Source organism: Falco rusticolus, chromosome 2, assembly GCF_015220075.1.
Source record: "Falco rusticolus isolate bFalRus1 chromosome 2, bFalRus1.pri, whole genome shotgun sequence".
Taxonomy (NCBI): Eukaryota; Metazoa; Chordata; class Aves; order Falconiformes; family Falconidae; genus Falco; species Falco rusticolus.
Window position 1 is genome coordinate 119,095,952 of NC_051188.1, and position 6,000 is coordinate 119,101,951.

Consider the following 6,000-nt stretch of genomic DNA (forward strand, 5'->3'; position numbering starts at 1 on the left):
TGCCTAGGGAATCTCCTTGGCACAGAATGCTACCGATTTCAAAAAGTTACCTGGGATCAAAAAGCAATTTGGCAAGAAAAGAAGACGGAAAAGAATAGGATTCTTCATTATTATCACATTAATGCCACTTGGAAAAGTCAGTTTTGTAAAGCTGAACTAAGTGACTCCAAGTGGCGATATTAGCCAGAAAATGTAGAAAAACGTTACAGGAATAACTTGCAGAAAAAATACGACATGCCTGTAAAAAGAGAAGATGTTGGGGAGTTGGAACTAGATGATCTTTAGTGTCCTTTCCAACCCAAACCATTCTCTGAAATGCAATATTGCATACTGATTTGTCTTTTGTGTTACTTGGGCTTTACTGGCTGAACTACAGTAACTACTTTACTAATCTCATCAAACTGCGTTTTATATACTCCACTGTGAAACACTTTGCATCAGACACAGTCTAAAAATCAGCTGGAAGAAGCAGCGTCTCTCAAAGGCCATGCTGCTTACGTGCCACGTGCTCTGCTTCTCTAAAGACATTTGCTGCAACTGCCTGGATGGGCCAGCTGCAGAAACCTACCTAGGACCTGCCTGTGTCCCATTTTCACTTTGCTGTTGCCGTGGGGTTTCTGTTAATCAATGCACAGTGACAGGATTTGCCCAACTTCCTACAGAACCATCCATAACGTGGTGCCCTGGCAGGGTCTGTGCCTTGGCACGCTCAACCAAAATTACAGGACTTGAAGATTTTCAGTTCCTACAGGTTTCACACAAGAGAGAGCAGAGAAGGAAGGCTGGGATTGGGAGTTTTGAAAGATCACTCCCACCAAGCATTTTTATCTTTTCAGGCAATACAACAGGCAAACGTGGCAGCCCACATTTTGCCAATACTCTGCAGAGGAGAGGTGATAAGGGAAACAGAAGAAAATATTCTTTGTTTGCAGAGACAGCAGAATATCTTTGCATATTTCAGTCAAAAAACATGTAACAAAGAGGCACAGCCTATGAGATTCCTTCATCCTCTTCCTTAAAGAAAAACTTGGGTTTTCTACAGAAAGTGAGTGCCTCGCTCTGTTTATTCTGCTCCTTGCTCTCCTTTTTCCTACAGTGACAAGCTCAGCCAGCTCCTTTCTTTGCTCCTCCATCGGACAGTGAACAGTTGGGCTTTCAGGTATATTTTGTATTGTGCTGAACACTTTCTTCTCCACTGGGAAAACATCCTAAACTTCTTTTTCAAACTTTGTCACCTTTTCTTCTAAGGTGAAGCACCACTGCATAAGATGAACAACTTGATATGTTTTAAAATCAGTAAAGGATTTTTTTGTCCTTAGTATTATTACAAATCTTACTTTGCAATATGGTTTTTACTCATACATTTACTTCACTCACTCTCTTAATGGCAATAAGATCACAACTGCAACCCTGAATTCTACTCATTTGTCTTATCTGGGCTCTTCTTCCCTTGTTACTACCACTGTCTCTGAAAAAACACTGGCTTGTACACCTGTGTACAGCTTAAAATTAATAAATGTTCCATTTGCTTTCAGACTAAGAGCTCATTTGTCTTCCACTGAAATCTTGTCCATTGCTGTTGTGAAGGATTACCTTGCACAAATGGTGCTGGTGATGTCCTCTCGTCCAAGCTAGTGTTTGCAAATTTGTGGAAGTCAATGTAGTGCAGGGTAATGCTGGGATGTTTTTCAGAGTATATGGCTTTTGGTTGTTTGTCCCATCAGAGGCAGCTCTGCGTGTTGCTTTTGTGAACTCAGGACTTCAAGCTTTATTTCCCTTTCTACCCACATCTCCTTTCTGGACTTCTTGCAGTGACCTCAGTGTCAGAACCTTGTTCTTCTCTCAGGTCTGTCCTTGTGATTGCTTTTCCTTGCCAAATCACCATGCTTTCTTGAGGGTTAATTCTGGTTTCCTGAAAGTCTCTCGACATTTTCCCTTATACCTCACCACGAGCTCTGATCAGGGTCTCATGCAGCCCCTTGCAAACTGACAAATCTTTAGCCTCAGAACAGACACATTTTTCTGTATGTTCACTTTTTTTTCCTACCCTGTTTAAAAGCTGTATCTCATATGTTTCACTTTTACCTGGAGTGCAGGACTCACTCCTCTAATTTCTCTAATACAGAATATTATAGTTAGTAATCTCTGCCTGAGTTAACAGTAAGATATTAAAAATACAAGTAATCTGTTGTCATAAAAATGAGGCAATATTCTGTCTGTCTTCTTTGCGACTGGCTCTCAATGCTGTCAGTGCTATTTGAGCACATTCCTATCACCACCCACATTTCCAGAGTGTTTCAGAGCGGTAAATTGCTACCAGAGGTTCCTTAGCTCAGTAATATCAGTGGTCTACAATTGCTGAGAGCCAAACAATTTAGCAGAGATTCATTTATTTCAAGGTGCAAGCTCTGACTACTTAATTACACAGGTCTCTAGACCACACAACTGCCTCTTTACCACCAGAACACCTCAAAGATATGATTATTATAGAAATGAAAATTAAAAAAAGCAGAGCACGGAAGATTTGTAAGGAGAAAAAGGATTCATAAGGGACTATTTGAAAGAGAAAACATGAGAACAAAGTTAAGTGCAGAAGGGAGCAATACCATGATAAAGAAGAGGAAAAAGTGTAAACAAGAGGCTCACTTAGTTTTGTTTCATTGCCCCCAAATACCGTGGACCATTCAAGAAAAATGTCGCAGAGAAGTCTAAGTAAAGCACTGCCCCTACAACCAGCATCGGTCTTACAAGAAAAGGTGGTTATTTTTTTCCTTCATTACCCAAGCAAGAGCATGAGGAGGCTGTTCACATCTGCTGGTCACCAGCATGAATTCCAGCTGTTAAAATTAATTTGGCGTAATGGTGTGAAATAAAAGTAATACTTTCTGTTACAACCTTTATAACTGCCAAAAATTAGGTCATTTGAGTTACGTTCCCTATGCTAGGTAATACCAACTTGTTAGTGAAAGACTGAGACCAGCAAAAATAGGAGGATTTTAATCCAATAAAAAAAGGACTCACATGATATTATGGCCAGAGATTGCATTGAACTTTTGGTCTGGCTTTTGGAAGTTAATTCTTGCTTTACCTCCTGTGTGTGCCTGATTGAGCATCACCAGTGCTTCCAGATTTGCACAGCCAAGTGATTTGAACCCCTGGGGCAGGAGATCTTCAGCTTAACTGACAATGTAAAGCTTTGTGCTTTTCCCTGGTAACCCCCATATGATAATTAATTTTATGTTCACTGTTATTTGTCCAACCAACAGAGCAATTAATTACATATATTTCAGACTTAAGACCAAGCTTACTCTCTCTTTTCCCAGCATCATTCTACACCCACTAGCCTGTGATAATTTCCCTACGCAGTTTGGCACCTGTATTTAACAAGTGGTAAACACGCTGAAGGATGGGATGACCTTAAAACATGATTGAACTGAGCATTCAGTGCTTAAAACATGGTTGAGCTCAGCATTCAGCCCATAAGAAATGTGGGTGCATATGTGTACTGGGGTATTTCAGAAGCCTTGAATTCTTTTGCTTAGATGCTGGCAGCATAAAGTCCTTGTTTTGGAAATATTTTTTTTTTCATTACTATTATCAATTCCAAGGAGCTCTTTGGTTTTTCACTTTTCTGTTGGAATCTATTCATCTTACATCAATTTGATTTAGAGTCGACATAAACTGAAGGAAAAAGCTCAAACAAAATTCATATTCCCTTTATCTATGCAAGAAAAAATAAGTAGGATGCAGCTGAAGAAAATGTTTCTTTTTGGGCCAAAGTGGTTTCTTGTTTTCTTCTCTCCAGCTGCCCTTCTTCCCAGCTTCACGTGTCAGCTGCAGAGCTTTTTAGCAGTGCAGCACCAAAGCAATCCCTCTGTCATTCATGCAGCGGTACCTGAGCGAGCCCCTGCCCTAGGCACTGCCCCCCTGGCTTTGCCCACCTGCCAGGGCGGCTGGTGAGCCCGGCCCCCGGGAGCCCTCTTCCCCTTCCCCAGGCCAGCTGCAGAGTTCCTCTCGGGCCAGATTTGTTTCCCTATCCCCAATATACCATGGACCACCCAAGAAAAAGATGTGGTGAGGAGGAACAGGAGGACAGAGGGGAGGAACAGGACCTATATTTTTTACAGCAAACCAGAAGCAGAGCTGCTGTTAGCTGCCAACATGAGCCCCCATTTACCTGCCCACGTAAACCTCTCAGCTTAGAAGAGAACGGGGATGGATGTTTCGTTTGCCTCTTGCAAGAGTCCTTCCTCAGGCTTGTCTTCTCCAGGACACAGAGAGCGAGGAGGGATTGTACCGGGTGGTACCAGCACCCCCACAGCTGGTTCTTCTTGAGAGGGAGCAACCAGCTGACAAACGGCGACTTTCAGTGTTGTACCTCCAGCGGATGAAACAAAGATCTTTACTCTCCAGCAACACTTCAGCTTAACCAGCTGCTCCATGGAGAAGGCCTGCAAAGGTCAAGCAAAACTGCAGTGGAAGACTTGGGGATACATTCAAGTGTGTGCAGATGGGAGGGCTCACTGAAGGCTGCTGTGGATATGGAGTTCACCACATACCATAAGAATGCAACATTTTTAATGTGTCTTTCACCCAGAAAGGGAGTTCCTACAGCCTGAGTTTAGAGATGACCTAAACCTGAAGAGTTAGGCTGTGAAGCCACTTAAATTCTTCTGTACTGAAAAGGCATCCATCTTCTAAACCGCTTCAACGAGATGACAGCTTGTGGAATATCAAACTCTAGTTTTCGCCAACCAGAGTACTTTAGACCACATCACATTCTCTTATTTTTTTAAACTAACATATGGAAAAGCATATGAAAAACCAGCTTCTCCTAAAGTCACCATTACTGTCCAAGACATGTTTTGTTTAGGAAATTTAATCAGGCTTTCTTCACAACACACAGGAACAGATGCACCTTTTCTGCAGTGCTGAGATGAAGAACTCTTTTGTGCATAAAATATGAAGAAGGAAGAATTGCGTATCAAATTGCAACTAGATAAGAAACTTTATGTGATGGGGAGAGTGAAAGAATTTGGTGGATCATTGGATTTTAACATCACTACTTTTTTGGAAAATGGCACAGGGGCCTTTCACAACCATGAACATTCACCGCTCATTTGAGCAATCACACCTCTCACAGCATGCTTGTTCCCTGACATTTATGCTGCTAGTGCTCACTCAGCAGCCCCCTCATTACAAATCTCTAATGCCACTTCTTGTGTCATTTAATTTTCCTGTGAAGGTCTTCTACTCACTGCCTTACCACACTGTTTTGCTCACGGTTTCTGATGAAATCGCAGCCAAGATAGTATCAAACTTGGTGCGAATTGGAGAGGGGGAAAGCATTTAGTCCTTGGCAATTTCACTGAAATTTTCTGTCCCACCGAGGAGGACATTTTGATAAAGTACATCCTCAGAAAAAAATACTTTGCCTCAAGTGAGTTGAGATGCTGTACTTTGACAAATAAAAACCTTTAAGTTGCATCTTGGAATACAAAATGCTGTAGTTCACATTTCAGGATACAGTGGTTGAGAATATTCTGAACATAAATACCAATCCCTGTTAGTACTTGACCCTTGGAAAGGTCATTAAATGGTAGTCTCTGGAGCCAGGAGGCTGTAAGCAGTTTCTTGGAGAGCTGATAGAAAGGACAACTTCCAGCTGTTGGCTACCTTCCCCCATAATTGATACTGTAACTGTAAGAAGTTTTTTTTTGAGAAAGTGAGACTCATCAAAAGAATGAAGCCATGACGAAGATGGAAATGGGGAAAAACAATTTAGCAGTAGAAAATAGAAAACTGAAAGCATAAAGGGAAACAAATGGACTTCAGGGAAAAGAAAGGTAATTCTATTTTAAGAGTGTTACTGATGCCAGATGAGGAAAAGGGTTAATAAGCAGGTAAAGGGAGGAATTTTGCAAAACTGCTTTTGCTGAAGAAGGGAAAACTTCAACAGAAATAGCAATAAACACCCCACACTCCCTGTGAAAGGTAAAC

General features: G+C 41.5%; 1 long non-coding RNA gene across 1 annotated transcript in view; it reads right to left on the minus strand.

Moving 5' to 3' along the window:
* Positions 1-4,374, minus strand: part of LOC119143867 — a 42,474-nt gene extending 38,100 nt beyond the window's left edge. Inside the window, exon 1 of the long non-coding RNA XR_005102855.1 lies at positions 4,178-4,374. This is a non-coding gene — a long non-coding RNA (uncharacterized LOC119143867). The remainder of the gene's footprint in view (positions 1-4,177) is intronic.
* Positions 4,375-6,000: the final 1,626 nt, after the last annotated feature.